Raw genomic sequence first — 24789 nt, 5'->3', positions numbered from 1 at the left:
CAATAAAAGCTTGTGAGACCAGTTGTCATGAAGTTATGGAAAAAAAAATAATAAATCCTCCCGTGTTCTCAGCACTGCTCACATGTTTGTGTATGTGAATTGGTTCACCACACTTTACATTCAGGTCTAGTGTGTTTTCCACCAAAATGTGATTACGACCTGGCAAGCTGTGCCTAAGATGCTTCAACTGTGGAAAAGACTATAATTATCCATGAGCACACACTCTGATCAGACATTCAGAAACACAAATAGCAATCTGGCGGTGAATTGTTTTAATACTCAATATCATTTTTAGAGAAGGCGCTTTACGCCTTTCTCTCCTAACATTTCAGTATATCTCAGACTGAGATGAAATGTTGACAATATTTAGTTATTTTTCTGTTTGAGAACCTCTGTGTAAGATGTCATCATTTTTGTTTTGTTTCTTCAACAGAGACTTGTGTCTCTTACAGTAAATTATTAGGCAACAGGTGGAGAAAGGTAAAACAAGCCTTCAACACAGGCTTATATAAAATAAGCTTGGTTTTATGTATTTTTTCCATTGAATATTTTATGCATTTACCACTTCACAACGAACTCAGCTGCCTTTCAGGCAGATGCCACCTGATTAGGAGGTTCCATGTCCTTGAAGCAACAAAGGGAAATGCTGCTCACAAGGGAGGCGCAAGGCCCCATCAGATTTCTTATATGTGCTACGTGTCTCCTTATGAATGTGGCATGTTCTCCTCTTTTCGGCAAACCAGGCATGGAGCCTGCCAAATGGCAGGAGAAAAAGAGCAATTGCTTTTCCTAGTGCTCTCCCTCCCCACACCATTTTTTTCTGATGAGGCACTCCACAGGGGAAACAGTCTTTCCTCTCTCCAAGACAAAGACTGTTCTCATTATCCTATTTTATTCTGACCATGTAATAGGATGAAGAAGGGGCTGTTTAGTTCTTCCCTCTTTGCATGCCCAGGGTACTGGCCCTCAACCTATTTCTGCTTAAAGTTATTTTCACTTAAATTGAAATGTAGTTGATCATCCATCTAAACACAAGCCAGACTTGCTGAAGGCCATAAGAGGTCAGTTTTTTCCTGGCAGCTAAAACTAAAACAATAGTAAAAGCTCAGCTAGCACTGAATCTCTTCTCTGGTCACTATAAATACTATGGGAAAGAACACTTGCACCAGCAAAAACAAATGCTAAAAAATGCAGCCTGCTGCATAACAGTAATATCTGCTTTCAGTTTTCACCACTCACTCACCGGAAAACACAGGCATACAAGGTAGATAGAAGAGGTGTCCTTTACCATTGCAAAACATGCAGTGTATTTCAGAGGATGTCAGTTTCCCTCTGAATGTCCCTAAGAATGCTTTTCATGGCAACACATTCTCTGTCTTATCCATTTCCAAAGGTCTTTGTTCCCTTTCCTTCCCCCTTTATTTTCTTTTCTTGCCCTTTACCTTGAATGAAATTCAGTTCATTTCTTTTGCTTATTCTTTTTCCTGAAGATAGTTGGATGCACTTGTTTCCTTTTGACATTTAGAATCAAATGGTGAATGCTGACATTATTATTACCAAAAATAATGGAGTGAGGAGCTCTCCACTTGCACTCTACCTTTTGTGTTTCTGTCTCTTCTCGTGCTATTCAATTAAAATTTACCATTATGAATATGAATGCCATTATTCCTTTATAAAACGTTGATTGTTGTATCTATTTTTCATCTGTATTGACCTTGTCCGTTCTATGTGACAGTGATTTCATTCATATACAATTCCACTGATATACAAAAGTGGCCCATGAAATTAGGTCCTAGAAAAAATGAAAAAGTGCTGTGACCTAGATGTTTACATAAAGCAGTTCAGTATGAAGGTTTTCTTGAGATTTTGTTTGCTTGCTTTTAATTACTATGACATAATGATCACAGACAAAATTATCACAAAATTATCACTCCCTCCTGAAAATCTGGGGGAAAAAAAACTTGCTAAAAACATGGTATTTGAAGCAGTGGCTCAGACTTCCTCACTGTTCACAATTTCTTCTGATCTTTAGACTGCAAAAATCTACTTGCCACCTTTAAGCCTGCACTATGTGCACTCAGTCTTCATATCAACAGAAAACTCACCTATAAGAATGGAGAGTCTTTTTTTCCTCAGTCATTTCTATTTTACAACTTCTGCAGTTTCTCCAATGATTTGTTTTTCTTTTCTCTCCTACATCTCTGACTTGCTATGAACAATGTAAAGAGGCAACAGAATAAAAATTGTAACAAGCCAGAATTTTGCTTGCTACTTTTTAATAGCTTGAAGTCCAGAATAACCAAGGAAGATCCTTCTGGGACTTTGAATTTATATATTCATTCACAAATTTACAGTGAAAGATTTTCTCAGCTGTTCTCATTATCACTGAACTGTGCAGATGTAAGTCCACCTACTAATCTATAACCTAGATTTGCCAGCTAGTCAAAGCATGAACCAAACTTACTGCAATTTTAACAAGCCTGAAAAGAGGGCAAGGTTTTCTCCAAGCTGTTTTTATTTTGAGATTGAACTGCTTTACTGTATGTAGAAGGCTTTAAATAGTAATCTAATATCAACTCATCTTTCAAAATGGATGAGAAAATAATTTTAGTTAGTGGAGATTGCAATTAACATAGTAATCTACATAATATAATCCAAGCTCATTTTATGTTTGCATAGGCAAGAGCAGAAGCTGAGTCTGGAAGAGAATAAAATATGGCCTTTCTGCACTTGTGACTCTCATGACTCATCAGTCATCTGCTATTGGTTATTTTAAATGTTATCTTTACAGATTCCCAGGGAAAATTTAGAAAGAAGGATAAAAAGAAAGAATGAAAACAAAATTCAAAACTATAAATGCCTAGAGAGATGTTTAGTCCTTTTTGATTGGGTGTTCTCCATTTCACAAGTCATCCAGCAGCTTTTCATGCAAGAAACGACACAAATGCCACTATTCCACTCTGGGATGGATAGGATAGTGTGCTGAACTTCTTCCATTCACCAAATGACATAGTTACATGTCATTAAAATATTTTTAAACTGAATATGTGTTTGCATTCATAATGGAGCAGAGAATTAACGCACTAATCTGTAATGCAGATATTAGTCCTTCCTGGAATCTCAAGAAGGCTCTGCTAGATGGGTGGAAGAACTGTACTTATGTGTAGTTACAAGTCAGGAAATATCAAAGAAATGCTTCTGGTACAACTATAACTGAGTGAGAAGACATCCAGAGCCTACTACAGATGCCAGGTATGTCATTTTCAAAATCTTCTTGATCAATGTTTTGTAACATTCAAAGAAAACTATTCAGTAAATGCCTTCAATATGAAAAATCTGAGCTCAAAATGCTCCACAGCCTTTTACTGTCTGGATCTGCTTGATGTTATCTATTTATTTGTCTGTTTGTTTGTTTGTTTAGGATAGCCTAGATTTCTCTTTTACTTGTTCAATATGCAAGCTCTTTTTCAAAATATAAACAAAAGTGAAATGATCTTCAAAGAGACAACAGGCCTGAAAGATACAGATTTCAAAAGACAGAACTACTGAACTAATATACATGGTTTATAATGGGAGATTCGAAATCAAGTATTTATGTAAACCTATATACAATGCAAGCATAGATGTTTATTTAACATTATGGAATGTAGGCAGGTAGCAGGCGGCTCCACAGTAAACATTAAATACATGAACTAATGGTGTGCCAATAGAAATTGTATACAATTGGGTATTAGGAGTACACTGACAGCTAGCATTGTTCACCCACCAGGTGTAGCGGGTTTAAGAAGTTCTGTGTTCATATGTACCCTTTAGTTAATATGAAAGCTTTATGAACTTTAAAAGCCTATTTAACACTTTTAATTTAGTGTGTAAATGTGATACAACTGCATATCACTCATCCATTTTTACCATGACTGTGTCTATACCGAGAAATTAAACAGCCCCAGTGAATTTGGCTAGGCAATGAAATTCAATCCTATGTACTGTTTCCTTGAACAGCCCTTGGCACTGTGTTTGTGTGAGCCAAGTAATACTTCTCCAAAAAGATTTTGGGAACAACTGATTGTTAATGTCAGCCTGGAACAATTACCAGGAGGCAGTCTGGTTGTTGTTAGGTGTGCTGAATATACTAGTAGAAAAGTAAGCCATGGGGATGCTCTGCTGTGCAGTGTTAGGAACTCAGAGCTGACTATTCAGAAAACATTCCTTCCTTAAATGTAAAAGCAAAAATAGTCACTGATGCTGACAGAAATAAAATTCAGCTATTGGTGACATTTGCATATCCAAAAATAATCATTAAGAACAATTGAAGCTATCCATTCAACACATTACAGTAGAAAGGAATTTGTTTTCTTTAGGCTACAGAGTGAAGGATAACTCAAAAAATACCACTGTTAAAAAAGCACACAAATACTAAAGTAATTCTGATAGCTAAAATCTCTATGTTTTAATCTATTATTGTAAATTTAAATCAAGAGTTTATTTGCAGAGAACAAGGTTACTCATCTGTGAAAGACACATGTGAGGATTTAGATTGTTTTGTGGCTACATTATTTGTTAGGTAAAAGACTCCTACAAGTCAGCACAAGTATTCAACCACTGATCTTCTGCACTATTTATTTGATGTCTCTGCTCTCAATGGCTCAAACCAGCTCTTCACAACAAGGACTGGGCATGGATGTCAGTTGCACTGAGTTCTAATACTGTGCCTGGAAATGACTATGGTCAAGGTGCCTCAGGTTCCTTTCCTGATACCATCTTCTAGCACTGCTGGGCCTTGTGTCATCTTAGGTGCTCCCATATGTTCTGAATCTGGATCACTCACTTACTCTTGGTTTCACGCTTATAAAATCACTGTTCCAATGGGGTGTTGAATAACTCTCTGTAAGAGGCCATGCTTTTTACACTATTGTCTCAAAAGTTTGCTGAAATGGACAAGTTCAGGCAAGTCCTGACCAAGATTCCAGAAATCCCTTTGTCTAAGGCAAGCCTTAGTCAAGGTTCCAGAAATCCCTATGTTTGAGGGTGACAGGTGGACATGTCCAGGAGCTATGAAAGGGAGATAAGATGCTGATGAATGACCCTAAAGTAGTCTTTTTGTGTGGGCTTATCTCAAGGAAGATGTCAATCTCCGAGGTACTCACGTGACTCAGTCTGAAGTTTCCAGGAATGTCTCGAAGGCTGGATAGATGTAGGATAAAAAAAGCATGGACAAACCATGAAGTTAGGTTTTCTGACATCAGATGCATCACTGCAGAAACAAGGAGGTTTTCTGTCATCAGAGACCTCACTACGTGAATGCCTGCATGCTGAAGAAGATGCCTGCATGCTGAAGAACTTTTAAGGTTTTCTGACCTCAGATTCCTCGGTTGTCCTCCTACTGCCACCAATGGACTCTCCTGGGCCAACTGATCGAGAATGCTTTGTGAGACCTTGCTACTCCTTGAGACCCCTCTGCTCCTTTCCACCGATCTGCTGCTTGCGGCCTGCCACTCTGCTGCTGCTCTCCCCTACGCCTATTTTTGCCCCGGATTAATGAAACAACGTGCAACAGGACGCTGCTGCATCCAGGTGGTGACTATTCCCTGCTTTCATTCAATTCTTGCACTTTTTCCTACCTTTTCTATCGCCCAATTTTCTGTCCCCATCACCCTAATTTTGGTATTCGCTGTTCTCACTTCCCCATCCCCTCAGCTGTCTATTATTTCTAATAAACTGGTCGGATCAACATTTGAATGTTTTTCTTCTTAATCTCACGCCAGGCATAACATATCAAAAGAACCCTGCCTCACTCCTAAATTGGAGCGAGACACCCTCACATTATTTTAGTGCATTTGAATAAAACCTCATCCTTAACAAAGGATGATAACTGTATCTCATGTCAAAATGGGAGAAGGAAATGAAGGAGTGAGACACGCATTGAAGATGTGACCATTCTCTGTGTGTGGAATATCCCCAAGCATCAGGACAGTGCATCCATCCATGGGCCTATGGACTGGAGCTCTGTAACTCTGTGACTTGGACGGTTCAGTCAGAAGAACCCTTAATATACGCACAGGGGCATGTGAAATATGCCTTCTGACATAGAACAAGAGAGATTAGGAACAGATAGGGTTTTTTTTTTTAAAAAAAAAAAGGTTAATGGGAGCGATACATAGAGGAGGGGTACTTTTTACATCAGTTATGGTGGAAGGAAACATTGCAAAGTGGAGACAGATAAAAATCATGATTAAGAAAAGGAGTCATGGAAAGGAAATGGGGTTATGAATTCCTGAATTGGAGAAGATTTTACTAAATTTGTTTTTAAGAATTCTGATGAGATCAAGATAAGGATGTATGCATATATTTCACTGTATTGCTCAGATTGACAAAAGACTCAGTTAAAGTTAGAATTTAGGATCTCTGCATGCCTTGTAACTGCAACTGCTGCCACATGATCCTTGACCTTACAGGTATGGGAATCGGTGGATTTAAGCAACTTGCAAACCACTCACTCAGAACTATTGTGATGATCTAGGGCAACTGTGCTGTGGAATCCCATTTATGTGAAAAGCTAAAAAAAAAAAAACAAACAAAACAGAGTACCAGAACATGTGCCAGAGAGACTAATGGACCAGAGAGAGCTGCAGCCAAAGGAGGCTTCAAAGTACATGATTCAAAAGCAATAGAGGCAGAGAATTAGCATGAGTGTATCCCGTGAATGGAACTCCTATTAAGATTTTTAGAAAGAAAAGCTAAATGTTTGTTATTAAGTCCTATTATTCATTGTAATAGCTTTGAAAGATTGCAAATACTTACTATAGCTTACAGATAAAGCAGTGTGCAAAGAAGGTATTAATATTCTTTTTAATTTAATGAACAAATGAAGCTAGAAGCTAGAATAATTTTAGATTAATAGCTTTGTGCAGTGAAGTTCTCGAGACTCAGAGATAACTTTCAGTTTCTGTGTAGATCAAATACCAGTTTCAACAGAAATAAACTCCTGAAAATTTTGTAAGACATCTTCATACATCCTTGAGAATGCAAATACCTTGAAAGTTTGATGCCTGTTAAACATAAAAAGTCCAGCACCAACAAAAGTATGTACAAGTCACTGTTTCTCATCTTCATCAGAGGGATGTCAATAAATTCAGACTTAAATAAGCAATTCAAAGGGCTCGTATGTTTCTGTACAGATGTCTCTGAGTAGAAACCATTGCAAAAGACACCTTTTCAATGCCTTTAAAAGTTACCTTTGCCTACATACAATCAGAAATTACCAGAAAACACCAGAATATTTCCCACTGATTATTGCCAGCTATACTAATGCAATTACAATAGCTCGAATACTTTGGTACTTTCCAAGGGCCTATTTATATAACAGTCTATTACTGAACTCTGACAACAGCAGCCCAAATTATGATGCACTTACTCTGGAGAGTACTTTGTACCATGAACAGTCTCACTTTGAATAAAGCATTCACAATCTGGCCCATCACCCTTTAATTATAGATGTTTCAGAGAAGAGTGAGCATCAGGGTTTAGTGCACTATTTATAAAACAAGCTCACAGCCAAACATTGCAGGGCTTCTACTACTTCAAGAATAAACCTGCTTTCCTTCCTTTCAGGAGATCTTCCAGTGCACGCTTTCAGTTCATCTGAATGCATCAAGAACGTCACTGAAGTGAAAGAGGTATCCACAGATCAGGAATTTTCTTACTCCTGGAAAAAATATAATTTATTCAAACAACTGATTCACATGTCTGTTTTGGAAATTAAATAACATGTATTTATTAATATTAGCTAGTAAGCATACCGCAATCTCAGCATATCATACTAATGGAAAGCATTTTAAGCGAACACTACAATAACTGTCCTTTTGTGAGCTGAAACACAAAGAAGTCTGTCTGCATTGTCCCCTATACCAATATGACAGTTCCAAAATGTTCATCTGCATAGAACAGCCTCTATCTGGAAAAGCACAGGAATAAGCACTTTATCCCTGTCCTTCCACAGATGCCATGTAAGGGCTTTCCTTTGAAGTCTCTACCACTACACACTGCCTGAAGTGGGATAGCAGCCTGAAAGAAGCTGTGTCTGGGTTCACTAACGTGGGTGATATTTCCTCCCATAAGAACTATTTTCAGCTTTTGCCTGCCAAACATTCTTCACCATGAAAGTTCTTGCTCTCTAGATGGCCCTTTTCACTGTGGCTTATGAGTGTTTCATTATCTAAAATGTACCCCTTATCTTGCTTTAGCTTTAAAATAGTCTATCAGGCTGAAAATGATTACCTCCTGCCTAGCAGGGAAGACGCAGTGTGCTTGTCAGTCCATCCTATGGTTTGCGTGACACACCTCTCTTAGCCATCACCTTTCTCCCCCACTCCCAGCGGAGGTCACTCACAGAAGCAAAAACCACCTCTGCTGCAGCACAGCCTTAGCAGTTATCTCCAAATAGAATAACTTATCTTTGCTAGAGGAATTTTTGCTGGTGCAATTGCTTTTATACAAGAGTATTTGACACTACAGCCACATCAGTAAGAAGACTTTTTTCCCATGCTTCTAACCAATAGAGTTAAGCTGTCAAAACTTCTAAGCACATGAACAACAATGTCAGAGAGACTTGTCCATGGATGTAAAGAAAGGGCATGACAAAACAGAGGACTGTTTCTTTGGGTACAAAAGATGCTTTCTTTGTGTGGCAAAGCAAAGCTCTGGATCAGCTCAGTGGTTTCTGTCAGCCTTTATCAGATGCTGCTGACAGCTTCTTGAGAGATGTGAGGGTTTCTTGGAGAAACTGCTGGGAGGGCAGGAGAGAATCACACTTGAATGCAATATGTTCCCAGTACCTATAAGGACAGGTGCATGGAAAAAACCTCTTTCTGTTGTGCCAAGGTTTCACCTTAAATGGAAGCAATTCTTTTGCTCTAGGTACTCACTGCTCTACAAGGTCACAATATAGGGATAAGAGACCCTGCAATTAATGGTTAATATCTGTTTGCTTCAAAGATGAATGTCCTAGACTGAGTGCAATGCTTTCTGTCCTCTATACATAAGAACACACTGCACTGTAGTATGAACTGGAGTTCAAAAGCCTAAGTAAGGTGCTGAATGAGTAACAGCCTTGTGTCATCTAAACAAAATATTACGCACAGGGGCTTAGAGGAATGTAGGTCATCTGACTCAGACGCTCAGTTCACTGCATCCATCATAAATGCTGCCTTTTAAACCTACCCTGTTTTGGAGAACAGTTTAAAGTGTGTAATAGAAATGACTCGATTTCTAATAATAGTCAATTAGAAGTCCTCCTCTGTAATTGTATTTGGAAATACAATGTAAGTGCTTCTGCTGGAAAAAGTTAATTTGTCTTAATTTTCCTATGATTTATAAAAATAGATTAGAATTAAATGTCATGTACCTTTGGAATGTGTATGTTTGGTAACTAACAAACTCACTTTGTCACTGTTTATGATCTCAGAATTCTTTCCATGGAAACTATTATAAGGTCACTATTATCATCAGGCAGCAATGAATGCTGTTCATATTTTAGAGAGTTATTAGGGAAAGGACAATCCTAAGGCCTTAAAATTCATTTGTTCATCAGGAAAAGAATGTATGATACTTGTTTTGTGAATATGTGGGTATGTGTGTATGTAGACAGGCATTTTTGATTTGAAGATTCAAAATCATATATGCTATCACTTGTGGGAAGCTCCCTGTCAGTCAGATAAAGCTTTTTAGGTTCCTAAACTATATCTGCATGGATGGCACACATTTAAATGAAGATAAAATCCATCAGGTACTATATGGTCTCCGTTTCCATTAGCACCTCTTAGGAGCATCTATCACTTTGCAGAACAGCAAAGTGTTCACTGTTGGTTGAAAGCCAGATACCAAACTGTCCCATCTCAGACTACGCAAATATCTTAAAGTGAATACAGCTGCACTTTACTCCCACTGAATAATTTTATTCCACTGCCAGACTGGCATATAGGAGTCCTCAAATAAAAATGCAATTCAGGACTCATTTACTAATGTAAGCTATGATAGGGAAAAAAAAATAAAAATAAAAAATGAATAAAAGACCTCTGATATTTACCCAGAATCAAATAGGAGAAAATATACTTTTTCTTTTTCTTTTTTATTTTCAGTATTTCAGTGCAGAAAAGACTCTGTTTCTTATTTTAACATATCTCATAGCATTTATAGTACCATTACAGGAGACTGGATGGCATAAGACTTCACCAATGTACTGGAAATGATTAAGCTTGTGAGAATGATTTAAAAAGCCTTACTGCATATGCATGATTATATGTATAATTCAGCTAATGAGTATTACTTAGACTGTCTCTGAAGAACTGCCATTGATTGATAGGAGCAGATTTGGACTTAAGTGAAGGAGAGAACATTGTCAATAGAGAACTCTATTGACATATATGCACACAGATATATATCATAGTCGGCAGAAGAAGACAGCTTTATTCAGTAAAGGCATTTGTTCAGTCTTCTACCATTAATCTGCTAGCAGGTTTTCACATTAGTTCAAACTCTTCCATAGCATTTTAGATGTAATTAAAATCAGGAAGCAAACTGTGAATTTCAAGATTGGTATTAAAATGTAAAAGTATAAACACAGGGACTGATTTGTGATCACAAGATAAATGTGGACATTTAAAATTATTTTATTTCAAGTAGAAATAGAAAATAACGGAACAACAAAAGTGCCTAAAACTTTGATTTGTTAATCTAATAGATAAAGATATAGACATAAGTACCTGCAGCTGCTAGCTGATAGACTCCAGGCAATATTAGTTGGCAAAGTAAATGGTTTGTAAGTAGATATGCAATAACATTCACCCTAGGGTGCCAGAGTACTTCAGCAAATTATAAAGAAGAATATGCATAATCTCTCGTTTTTTCTTTCTGCCCTTCCCTTTTTCTTTACCCAAGTAGATTTTTCTAGTCTGAACAAACTTATCTGTGTGAGTTTTCTGATGGCTACCTTCTAAATAACTCTCCTTTCACTAATTTCATTTGCTAAGCTTCAGGGGCATATTGATGCTCACTATGAAGCATTTCGTATTAAAAATCTTTTCTTTGAGGTACATTTTTGTGGGTTTTTTTTTGCCCAAGATTAACTTTTCTCAGTACAATTTGTCCCATTTAGATTAATTTGTATATCTTTTGGGGAGAAAAAAAACAACAAAACAAAACAAAAAAAAAGCCAAACAAAAAAAACTGGCATTTTATGAAGTGTCTCCATTTTCCACAAACACGTACTGACAAAATGATTTAAGGGAAACACTTTTACATATCTCTTATGGTAGCAAAGAAGGCTCGCAGGCACCATCATGGCCATAGTTAATGTGTCCTTAAGAAAGTAATTTTTACCTTTACATTACTCAGAGATGGTCTCCAGTTACACCTGTTTCCAAACTGTTGAATGAAGTAAGAAATCACCTTATTCTCACTGCATTAATTTCAGAATCCATTGCCTGCCTTCTACCAGGTTTGGTGCAGGGATTAAAATCTGAAAGATAAATGTGTTTCTAGAAATCACATTGGAAAATAAGAAGAGGCAATTTGAAGAGAGTTGTCCTCAATGTGAGTTCAGCTTCATTTCAGACACCTGCATTTAGAAGCTTGAAATAAATACTGTACGCTTGTCCACCAGCCACTGTCTCAACACTATAGTCAATGACAAGCTGAAGTGGTAGTCACTTGTTTAAATATAGGCATCTAGTGCCATGTGAGATGCCTTAATATATTTCTACCCGTCTCCAGCTGCCACTTCAGAGGACCATGCAGTTGGTCCTTATCATACCACGAGGATGGCTCAAATACCTTATGAATTACAAAGGGCAACTAAATCAGGCCCTGGATCTCCACAGAATGTAGCGGGCACCCAGATAGCTAAGCTTTCATGTCTGAATTTATTTGTTAAGACTCAGTCTAAGAAGGGGATGTAGCTGCCACACAGTGCCACTGTAGCCACTGTAGCCACTGTCTCCTCACTGATGATCTAGAAGAGTGTGGATTATATAAATCCCATTCTCTGGTCCTCTTCCCTTTCATTCAGCTTACTCCCTGAAGGAAAGCTACGTAATTTCACAAGTATAGGAATTAATGAGTGAAAGAAGAATTACAAATGTCCCAACACTGACGAAAGTGCCCATAAAAGTTTTCAACCAACACCAAGACCCCACCACAGAGGGTGCTGGCATTTTCCAATCCCATATTTCACCAAGCAACTACTCTCATGATAGCTGAGATTCTGTAACAAAGGCAAAACTACAGCAGAAAGCCATCAGCAAGTACTATCCTCTGTCTTTTCCAAGAGGTTTAGGAAGGTTTTCTTCCAATAAGCACCAACCCACTTCTGCCTGCATTCACTTCAGCCTACCCCTTTTCCTCTGCAGGAACCTTCTGAACCTCACTCAGGCCTTGAAATGAAAGCCCTGGAAGCACTACTGTGCTGTGCGGGTGATGGAGCACTGGCAGAGGCTGCCAGAGGCTGTGGGGTTTTCTCCCTAGATACGTTCAGCAGCTGCCTGGCCATGGCCCTGGGTGGCCCTGCTGGAGCAGGGGTGGGCCAGAGGGACCCAGAGGGCCCTGCCAGCCTCAGCCGTCCTGTGGTTCTGTGACTCTGTGAAATATCTGTTTGGGCACCTTGGTTCCCTTTACAAATCTATAAATGGTTGTCAGTTCTATTTGTGGGAAACTGCCCAAGAAAAACTAGTGCACAATGCAATTTTCACTAATATAATTTAAATAAATGAGTAGCAAAAAAATGTGATGTTGTGGGCCAGTTTTTCATTATTTCTCTTCTGAAAAAACACAGAGCAGCTGAAAAGGTCAAGCATTCTGATTTTACCATATTTCAGTGAATTAGTACTTCTGAGTGACCTTGATTGGCACTTCATGAACATTAACAGCCTTGGCAGTCTTTACTAATTGCCATTCTTCTTAACTCCGGGAATACAGAAGACCCATTTTTGCTTTATTAATTTGTATATTTATTACAGTGTTGTTTCTGACACTACAATGTAGAAAACTGTCCTGTGGGATCATCCTTTAAGAATAGTTTTTCTCTCATTGCAGATAGGCTGTTCTGTACCACACACTGGATTTTCTGGCTTCAGTGAGAAAACAGAGCCAAAGAAGTGGTGGTGAGGAGAGATGGGGCACTCTGTATTCATCTCAGGAAAAGAAAACCCCAAACCAATGACCACTGAAGGTGTTTTGTTTTAATTTTTATGTGAGTAAGGTTATTTCAGTATGTAATGACAGCCTGTCTTGACAACAAAGGCTGAATCAACACAGAACATGATTGGAATTATGCATGTCAATTATAATGAATCCCATTATGCAACATGGAAGTCTAATTCTATTGCAAAGGCCTGCAGTCTGCAGTCTTAAGGCTGATGTCAACACTGAACAATAACTGCCCTCTCCCCCACATCATAGCCATAAAGAATAAACATAAACCTCATTTTTGCAGCTTTTTAATATGCAAATTTCCTTGCAGTAGAGGAAAGAAGAGATTCCTTTTTTTTTTTAATTAAAAACAAATAACTGCCCTCATCTTAAAGCACTTCATCATGCCTATGGCTTTTTTAGATTTAACATTTTGCTTTCCATGTGAAAAAAAAATGAAGTGGGGTTATCAAGTTCTTTCTTGTATCAGAACAAAATCCAAGAATGACATTTCCCTGTACTGTACGAACCTTGCACTGTATTTATCAAAATAAAATAAAATATACAGTGCATACAATTGTAGAAATTAGGCTGTAATTCCTAGCAAGAAAGTTACGCTAATAAATGTGGTAGGAACACCTTTGTGTCATACAATAGGAGTCTGTGATGTATGTATTTTGTTAAAAATGCACTATTTTTCTCCATTATTTATTGAAAATTTTTTGACATTTTGAATTGAAATGTCTAATTCTTGGGTTCTCTAAGTATAAAGAGAAAGGTGGTTTCTCTCATGTGAACATGTGATTTGAATGCAGTTTGATCTCTTAAGTATTATTCCATAATTTACTGTTAAATGGTTGATATTTGCAGCTGCAAGTAGGCATGCAGCCAGCATCTTTATTTGCTGAAAGCAAATACCGTTGTGAAACTATATGACTCCAGTAGGTGGAGGAATGTTAGTAAGAATGGTAGTCAAATACAACTGAAGATTTAGCATCTTCAAATTGCCACATAACAGGAATAGGTGAGCACATGGCAGGAGTGAAGCAACATCTGCAGCTATTGCACTGAAACTGGCCCATGGCCATCAGCCAGCACTTTGCAGAATGCAGTGGGGCTAGTCAGTGACCTCTGGTATTACTGGTTACTTTCAACTGACATTAGGAAGTGGTACTGCAGTTGACAACAAAACACTTATAGACAGGAATACCTCTACTCCAGCAGACAGGAGTTTTGAATGGAAAACAGTTACAAGGTCTGCACTGAGGTTCTTTATGAGAATTCATGGCTCAGGGCTAATTTACAAATAAACGTTCTAAAATATCCACTTATAGCTGCTGCAAATGATGTTTCTTAAACTGCCATTTAAGACAAAATTGAAACAAGACACTCATTTCAAAGCAATTGACTCAGAACTGCTCTGAACTACCACCACACAGATCATGGTTATTTACTTTTCCAATCAAAAGACAGATGAAAAACAAATCTGCACGATCCTTAAAGAAAGCTGTAGTTATTAGATCTAGGACAGTTATTCAATATGCAATTAGAAGAGCACTCTGAATTTTCCCCATTTAGAATTTCCAGCAGCTTTCATGGGAAAACTCAGACAGGTTATTTAGCAGCCTGAGAGAAAGAAGCTTCTAAAGCTGTTAATGAAATCTGTTGTCCTTTCAGGCTAGTTCTGGAAGCCAACTTTACATTTCTACAAGTAGAATGTTGCTGTAACTACGCCTGCAAAAGTAGGATCAACTGGAGGAAGAACTAAAGATAGTAATTCAACAAATCTACAAAGGATACTTTCTGTCAAGAAAAACAGAGGTTATTCTATTTATTATTGTTGCTCTTGTTATCGTCATTCTCATTGGTGCATTTTTCCTGAGATAGAAGAAGAAAAAAGCAGCATTGAGACCATTTCCTCAAAGGCTGTGATTCCCTTACGACTACTTGCACAGATCTATGCGATTTTTGCCTACTACCAAGTTTCTGAATTTATCTTTGTGTTGTTTTCTCCAAGAAGAAGGGGATAGGGCAGGAAATGGCAGGAAAAAAAAGGACTAGATGCTTTGCAGGGCCAGGCAGCAGATCTTCCAATCACAGACATAAATTGAATTGGGAGGTCTTCCAGTGCCAGAAGCACAAAAGGAAAGTAGGCAGTACTCACTCTACTCAACACTAATATGAAGTGAGGGTGCTTGGACTTTCTGTGAAGGGGATAAGGAATTGAAGAGATCTGTAGTGTAGCCTTCTTTAGGTCCCTGTTGCACTGCATCCTCACAACCATGCTGTGCAAAGAGTACACCAAAACTCAGGTTTGTTGCAAAGCTTGCACAGTCTATTGGTCAGTTGGACACTCACAATAGTAATGTTTGGAGGCCAGCATTGAGAGCAGTATTCCAACGGTCAATACAGTGTCCAGTTCTATTTAACATCAATGTTAATGTTAATGATCTTTGTTAATGATCAAGATGGCAGGGCAGAGTGAACTCTCAGAAAGTTTGTTGTTAACACAAAACAGGGAGAGCTTCACCAGAGGGCTGTGCTGCCATCCAGAGGGACCTTGACAGGCTGGAAAAATGGGCTGAAAGGAACCTCATGAAGTTCAACAAGTACCAATTCCTCCTTCTGCAGAGGAACAAACCCAGGAATGAGGCCATGTTGGGGGTCACCCATCTGGAAAACAGCTTTCTACAAAAAGACCTGTGGAAATCATCCTTTTGGACACCAAGACAAACATGAGCTACAAGTGTGCCCTTGCTGCACAGAAGGTCAACAGCCTCCTGGGACACATTAGGAGGAGTGCTGCAGTCAGATCGAAGAGGGTGATCCTTCCACTCTACTCAGCACTGGTGAAGCCAAATGTGGAGCACTGGGTCCAGCCTGAGGCTCCTCAGTACAAGAGAGACCTGGAATAGTTCAATTGCAAAAGACTTTCAAGCATCATCAAGTGCAACTGTCTGACTATTTCAGGGCTAACCAAAAGTTAAAGGATATTATTAAGAGCATTATCCAAATGCCTGTGGCGTGAATCACCTCTGAAGGCTAGTTCCTATGTCTGATGACCATCACAGTAAATAAATCTCATATCTAGCCTAAATCTCCCCTGGCACAGCATTGCACTGTTCCTATGCATCTTGTCACCAGGAATAAGAGACCAGCACCTCTCTCTCCATTCCCCCTTCTCAGGAAACTCCTCTCTTGTGAGGAGAGGCTGAGAGATGGGACTGCTCAGCCTGGAAAAGTCTCAGGGGGAACTCACCAATGTATGTAACTATCTGAAGAGAGAATGCAAAAGTGGAAGGAGCCAGGATCAAGCCCAGTGCCAGGACAAGAGACAGTGGGCACAAACTGAAAAACAAGAACTTCCATCTGAACATCAAAAAACCTACCAAGCACTGGCATAGGTTGCACAAGGGTTGTGGTCTCTCCTTGATTTTCAGAAGCCATCTGGATACAATTTGGGTCAATCTCTATTAGGTGCCCCTGCTTGAGAAGGGAGGTTGTATCACATGGCCTCTAAAGGTTCCTGCCAGTCTCATTCTGTGATTCTCTGATGTGATCCTGCCAAAGAGCTCTTCTGAACTCAACTTACTCCATTGTTGTTCTCTGTGACAATGAATGTCATGGGTAGAATCCCTTGAATGATGGTCTTCATGAAATTCAGAACTTAAAAGGATCTCTAACAGATTTAGTAGCAGAAGAGGAGACAGAAGTGGGTAACTACATCTTTTTTTCTGGTGATACTGCCACCTTTTTTTTTTTTTTTTTTTTTTTTTTCTCAGACATCACCTGTGTAGATAGTAGTGCACTTGCTTAATTTTCTAAACTCAACTTTATTTTTCCATTCTCTTCCCATGGGATGCTGTTGGGCTACATGCTGCCTGAAGTTCACTCTCTGCACACCACATCACTCTCACTGAATACAGACATGGAAAAAATGATCTCAGTTTACTGGTAATCTTGTTAGTAGGTTTGTGGCACAGTGTGAGTGAGGACATCACCTCACAGCTGGCAGGAGAGTGTGACGCAGTCTATTGCAGACCATAGTGAGAGTCAGCAGTCAGTGGGGAGACGTAGTCAAGAACAGCAGCAATTACTTCAATTTTTCCGATGCTTCTCTCTATATATAATATGGAAAATAGAAATATCAGGGATAGTTAGTTACCTTGTCACTTACACTTATAGATAACAGGCTAAAGGGTTAGAAAACCAACTCAAATTCAGTACATTCCCATATGCAGTGCCACAGGCCTACATTGCCCAACGGACTCTGAAATCATGATACTTTCAAAAAACAAAAGGAGGAGCACAGAAGAATACTAGGGAAGCACTGAAAGATCCGGCTAATCCATACACCAAGTATGTTCATACTTAAAGGCGGCAAAGACCACATAATCCCTGGCTGGCATTATCTGAATCCTGCCTCAAGACTTGTTGGAGTTTGTCACCAAACACCACCACTTGACAACAAGTTGGGGTTCACACCTCTATGTCAAATGCAAATGACAATCTAATCAGAGTACAGAGGATGGATTTGAATCTAAGAAGGGTGGGCTTGTAATTCTACTCTATTTTATTTTATTTCAATTTGGGGTACTGAAAAACAGTTAAAATAGTTACATCTGCAGTTCAGTGGGATTATTCTACTCTAATATCTAGCTTTGGAATCTGGAAAGCTATTGTAAGTATGCGAAACTTTAAGCAATACTGATGGGTACCTGTAGACATAAGTGCTCTCCTAGAAAGGGTAGCTAACACCTAAAAAAGTCAGTATTATCTTTTGTCAAATACAAAAGTAAATAGATACAAAAAATGATATTTTCAGCCTAGGGATGCTTGCTTGTATTGTCAGCAGCAGGTGTCAGATACAATCCATTGAAATCTTTGGGTGCTTTCCCATGGCCCTCAGTGCCAAATCCACATATTTCTTGAAAACCACCAGGCATGGAGTTGTTAAAAAAAAGTCAAAGGCATAACAAAATCTGCAGTGACAAAAAATGAAGAAAGGACAGAGTGCAATGATGCGCCACTGCAGATAGCTATCCTTGGTGCTAACTGTCATAAGATTTTTGGGTGCAATGAACTTATGCCTACCTATGCAGGACTCTCTAGTGATGAGGTCTTGCTACTCTTTGAAGCTTTGTATGTCTATGCTTGTTCTGCCACAGACTGTCTGTGACCTCTGGCATGTCATTTAAGGCCAAGATCTCATAGTTTTTTTATACACTGCCCTCAGTGAACTCCATTCTGGCTAGCCTGTTATGTAAACAGAGTAGATATATTTGCAGCTTTTCTTAGCCGTAACAAAAGATCTTGGCAAGTCAGTAGGGAAGCAGGGAGTGTCTCATCAACTGAAGAGGCAGCATTTTAATGGAGAGTTGGGTGCAGCCTTGAACAACAGAGACTGTTGTGAAAGGACTCCCTTCCTTTCAAGAGGGAGGAAGGGGAATGGGACACAGGACAATCACTCCATTCTCCAGAAACGCCTAGCCCAATTTAATGACCTTTAAAATACTGTTCATATGAAAATGAGAAATATGTTTTCCTTCCTAACTGTGCTTTTCTAGTGAACTGACTAGGTTTACTGGCCTCAGTTTTCTGTCAGAAGTGCAGTGCTTTATATTGCTATTCAGTGAAACCTGTTACTTCTGATTTTGTATCTACGTACATACACACCTGTTGACCCTTCAGTGTACAGTGATCTTTTTCAGTTTAGTAAATAGTGACACAAAAATTATCTGCTCTTTGGATTTTGATCTGTGAAGTTCAGACTGGCAGAAGGGCTTAGCACAGGATTTCTTTTTAGTTTTATAGAGGTCTGATTATAGGCAGATGAAGACTGTGTAGTACATTAAGGATATATGTACGACAATTATAGAGATTAAAGATTTTAATTCAAGGAAAATAACTTTCTTTGGTTACAAAACCCTGTGACTTTAACATGCTGATTAAGCAAAACAGCCATGTGATGAAGCTTTTAGAGTCCATTTAACATAGATTGAAAAAAGTGCAGGCGCTAAACAAATAATAACTATGAAAACTGAACTTAGACATCTGGCTCCAGCCTTGTGAAAGCAAACAAACAAACAAACAAACAAAGAAAAACAACCAGAGAGTTTAGGGCATGTTCTGTGTTAACCACTTTTTGGGCAAACTGCAAACTTCTAACCTACCTCTGGATCTTGCTTTCCAGAAACTAGGCTATATATTTTGATGATTAATTTTAAGGAACAAGCTTCTTATAAAGGAAAATTATTAAAGTAGCTGTGGCCACAACATAGCTGTAAACATGATGACGAGAATATTCCTGAAGAAAAGGAACACTGAATAAATAAAATGCACTTCTATATAGGTAAAACATCAATGCATTAATTCAGCATATGAATAATCACTATTTCCAATAGCTCTGATTTTCATAATTTCTTAAAGCTGTTTCTTAAGACAATTATTTTCAAGCAAAGTATTTGATTCTGGTCTCGCAACTGTAGTGCTTGATTATGATTTGCAAGTACAGAGTAATACATGGAAGCAAAAAAAAAAATCTGTACAGATCTGGTCTGTTAACATAAAAATATTGAAGATGATTTACGCCTGGAATAATGGCTGCCACAAACCTATTTGGACTGTGCAGCTGGAATTAGAATTCCTGGAGAGGAATCCTAAGTGAAGGGCTGCAGCAACGTCTTCCCACCCCCACCCCCCCTTTTTTTTTTTGCTTCTAGAGAACAAAACACCTTGTCTCTCCCTGTCTGGAGAGAATGGTACTGTCCCAGACAGAAAGGTCCCCATAGGCCAAGCTATTCATGTAGCACAAGGCTGCAGGGAGTACCAAGCTGTGGCAGGAACGGGGAGAAAATCAAAGAAATGACTGCTGTGCCCACGTGGTAATGAGGAAGCTACAGATTGGATTTACTTTTCCTGATGAAGGAGGGCAAAGGGAGGAAGAGAGAGAAACAAAGTGAGAGAAAGAGAGAGAGAGAGAGAGAGAGAAGAAAGAAGAAAGAAAGAGAGAGAGGGAAATGAGAAAAGGGAAGAGGGAGGAGGCGAGAGGGAGGGAGGGAGGGGCGAGAGGGAGGGAGAGGGAAGGAAGGAAGGAAGGAAGGAAGGAAGGAAGGAAAGGAAGAGAAGGAAGGAAGCGAAGGAAGGAAGGAAGAAGGGAAAGGAAGGAAGGAAGGAGGAAGGGAGGAAGGAGGAAGGGAGAGGAAGGAGGAGAGGGAGGAAGGGAGGAAGGGAGGAAGGGAGGAAGGGAGGAGGGAGGCAGGGAGAGACGGAAGGAAGAGGGGATGGAGAGGGAAGAGGAAAGGGAGGAAGGCGGGGAAGGGAGGGAAGGGGAAGGAAGGGAAGGAAAGAGGAAGGGAAGGAGAGGAAGGGAGGGAAGGGAGGAGAGGGAGGGAGGGAGGGGAGGGAGGAGGATGGGAGAGAAGGTAGAGAGAGGGAGGGAGAAGAAAAGAACAAGGAAAGAAAGTAAGACAAAAAAGGATTAAGGCATAGGTTAAGAGTCCAAAATGAATAATGAGGGGAAAAAAAAAAAATCAGTCTTTTTTTTTGTTTGTAAAGTAATAAAAATGATGTTTAATATTTTGCTTCAAAGAATATTCAAAACCATGTGCTAAATAAATGTGCAAATAGATGCACTAAGTAAGTGTATGCAACATTCCCAGACTGACTGTGTTTTTTTTCTTTTCTCTAATTTTGGGACTTTTTTTTTTTCTTTCTTTCTTTTTTCTTTTTTCATTTCTTTTTTCCTATTTATCTAGACTGCTATGAAAACTACAATTACACAATTGTTTCTCATTGACCAAAGGATTCATATTAACAGATTATAAAATCCCTAAAATGAAAGCAACACCAAAGAGACCAGGTGTAAGCAAATTCACTGAATATTCTCCAGTGTGCCAGTAATAAAAACATTTTTCAGGGTAGCATTGGAAAGTGACGTATGGGTTTTTAGGCACATAACTGCTAGCAGGAATAATCAGTGTTTATAACTGCGTGCTGAAAGGGAACTGGAATGCTTACAAACCACTCTCCTATCATGCCCCCCCAAAAAAAGCACATGATTTTTTTTTCAGCAAGGGTTCTTTATCATCAAGGAAAATCATATGTGTAAGAAGCAGATCCTTAATTCTCATTTGGATTATTTCATGATATTTAAATCTAGAAAACCATCATCCTTGCTCTGTTTCTCCCCACCCCCTCACACTCTGCTGTTCGTGATTTTCCTGTCATGCAGACATCCCAACCACGTTCACTCTTTTATAATTTTCTTCTACATTTTATAGAGCAATATATTTTCACTTTTGGTTAATCTAAATAAAGAGACTGGCTTAAATTTCCCATGATCAACAGTAATGGGTTATGTTGGATTTTTTCAACATTAAAAGCTTTCTCTTGTTATAATCTTTAAGAATCCCTAATCACTATTATCCCACATACACAACCACAATTAAAGCTTTACAGGTAGAATACCAAAATACAAACCAAACTAACGCAAGAAAATTCATTCACTAAATAATGTATATGATAAATACATGCATACATATTCATATGCATTCATATATAGATGTGTCTATATGTGCTTATACAGAAGTTTATAAAGACATTTATGTATAAATGTTTTTCATTTCTGTGATTGATATTTTAAACTGCTGTTGGTTTCTTTAGATATCAGAAGGGATGACAAGGTGGAGCAGAGAGCTTCTAAAATGTATCTTGAGGGAAGAAAAGCACATCTGTAACTACAGCGCTGTGATCCATCTACACAAATCTGTAGCAGGAAGATCATGAAACACAGGTACACTTTGCTTAGGAAAAATCTATTACTCCATTATGCCAAACAGGTATCACCTGCAGATACAGTTCTCCCTATAGTAGGACTAGGAATAATGACTGGATGTTTTCTTGGAGCCCTTTCTAACTTTATGAATATAAATATGAAGAAGAGGGAAGCTCTTAGCTTTTGTTCTGTTTTCTGTATCCATCTCATAAGCAGTCCAGGTTGTTCTATACTTGCAAACTGTTGTAAGTTAGTATTAAATCAAACATTATTCCACCTGCATTTTTTTTCCTGAAAGTTGCAATTCTATATTTAATCATTTGTATATTTCTTTAAAAGAGAATCAGTGCTTCAAGTTGACCATGGAGAGAGAACCAATTCTTCTCATTAGAGTTCTCTCTCTATCTTTTCTCATCTCAGCTATATACTTACATCATAAAGTGCTATTTTTTTAATCAGAGTATTGTGTAATACTAAGTTGAACTCTCAAGAAACTAGAAAAATTGTATTATTCAGTTATTTGTACCAGCTAGACCATAAATTCTGTCCAAGAATCACATTTTGTCAATATGAGGTATATCACATGGTGATTAATATCATGCATACTGATTTTGACTTTTAAGGTTGCAGTATTTCCCTCAAACTTTTAGAGACATTTATTCTGGGTACCTGAAGTCCTGTAAAGGTGATGGATGGCTACCTCAACTAAAGATCTAAATGGAGTTTTTTGAGCTGTGGTGTTGCCACACCAGATTTCCGCCTCTTCTTCTCCCAGTAAGTACTTCTGCACAAAAATATTTTCCTATATCTTAACATCTTTTAAGAAATTAAGTCAATTAGATTAGCACAAATAGATGGGTTAGATGTTAAGGATGTGGAGAAAATATTTTGATGTGCTTCCACTCTTCCAAATTACCTCTCATCTTCCTCTTTTCTTTTCATCCTCCTCCAAGCAATATGATACACAATAGATTAAATAGATGAGTAGGTTCTTTGTGACTCAGAACCTGCCTAAGAGGAAAGAGAAAATGTCTGCTTTAATTTGCTGTGGGAATATACTGATTCAGCACAAGCTTATACCATTTCTCCTGACCTGCTTGTGTTCCTTACGCAGCCACTCATACACTCCTTTCTTCTGGACTGAGTTAGAAGTTATTAGCACTGCACTTCCTAGTTATGGGCTTTGTTGCACAGCCTACAGTGACAGAAACTGGCTAATATTTACTCATGCTATACGTAACATTCCTGCGAAAGAATATGAGAGACAGTTTGTCATCACTAGACTGACTGAACATGGCCATTTTCTGAGCAGACTCATCCACCTTCCATGGAGACTTGATGGTCATAAAACACACTAAGAAATGTGGAATACAATATGTACATAGCTTTCCATTAAACCAAATCATATTCCTTTAGCTGAAAACAGAGATTTTGATATTTACCTCTTAGCCTAAAGTTCACATGCATATTTTTCCATTTAACATTTGGAAGCATCTCCAATAGAAAATGGCAGAGTGTGGATCAGACTCAGTACTTGACAGGCCATTCTCTCTGATGATGAAGATGAGGGTAAATAAAAATCTCTTTTTTTAAATTTTGACAAAATGTTATTTATTTGCTTTCCACTGCCCAGCTTGGAACATCGGGGGATAGGATCAACATTTACCACCACTCTATCAATCACCAGAGGCAACACTAGCCAGTAAGACAACTTCAGAAAACTAATTATGTCTGATGTGATATGACTTAATCCCCTAGCAACTTGTACACCTTCTTTAGAACATAATAATTTAATACTAAAGCAGACTACTCCGTATCAATAGTCTTGAATCTGTGTACAACTAGCATGGTCTGTGATTCCTGAAAAGCCATATTCACTATTTTTTCTTACAGATGCTGATAACAGGTTGACCTGAAGACTGCTATCCCATGCCTGTGCAATGAACTTCCTCACTGTTGTAGTCCCAGCCTCTCCAGCATTTAAAAACTGTAGAATATGCAATCCAGATGCTTTTAGATTTGAGTAACATTGATCACTTGAAAAAATTCTGCTCTGAAGAGAGCTATCATCACAGAAACCACTGTAGTTTAGTCATAGTTTTATTTGAAAAATAAGAATACATATTCACTTTGATATTTTTTGTCGCTAAAGGCCTTACCCTGTACCCACCAGTGTTCATGGCAAAACTCCTATTAACTTCAGTGGCAACAAAAGCAGTCACTTCATTTTCATTATCTGCAGAAAGTAAATATTTTAACACTTGTTATCTGTGTTACTTAAGTAGCTAATCAAACTGTGCGTGTAAAAACTGGTTCATTTTTATCTAAACAACTGCTAAAAAATGACTTTCAAAATGGACAGAATAAAGGCAAAAAATATTACATAAATGAAGACTCATTAATGAAGGCTGATTTTTTTCCTCTCTCTTTCCCTCATTCCAAAGCATTTATTTTTATATAATATGACAGAAATACAGCTGTGAGCACTGAAAACAAAGAAAATGTACATACAATGAACATAAGAAGTGCATAATGACTTCAGGTCCTGAAATCTTTCACTACAACACATACACATGGAACACATATACATATGGAAAAGGTGAACTGGCATGCTATTCTACTTGAGCTTAGTTCTGCGGAAACCACCTCAGCTCAGTTACAAATATGCTATTTATCCATTAAAGAATGTTGCTATAGTAACAATATCTATTGCAAAAATAGTCTGGTAATATGAGAGAGTAGATGAAGAATGCAGGACAAACAAGCTTTCATATTTCTAGTGCTTTTATTTTTATACTTGTACATGAAAGTCAAAAACCCCTTTAATACTGCTT

The 24789-nt window shown here is 38.3% G+C and overlaps 1 long non-coding RNA gene across 1 annotated transcript; it reads left to right on the top strand.

The window, feature by feature from the left end:
• Positions 1-1916: 1916 nt before the first annotated feature.
• Positions 1917-24347, top strand: LOC107307937. The gene is made up of 5 exons (XR_001552565.2): positions 1917-3252; positions 21844-21973; positions 22579-22729; positions 23589-23657; positions 23849-24347. It is a non-coding gene; the product is annotated as an uncharacterized LOC107307937 (long non-coding RNA).
• The last annotated feature ends 442 nt before the right edge of the window (positions 24348-24789 follow it).

This window comes from Coturnix japonica, chromosome 1 (genome assembly GCF_001577835.2).
Source record: "Coturnix japonica isolate 7356 chromosome 1, Coturnix japonica 2.1, whole genome shotgun sequence".
In the NCBI taxonomy this organism is placed as follows: Eukaryota; Metazoa; Chordata; class Aves; order Galliformes; family Phasianidae; genus Coturnix; species Coturnix japonica.
This window is presented reverse-complemented; position numbering and strand designations above follow the sequence as displayed.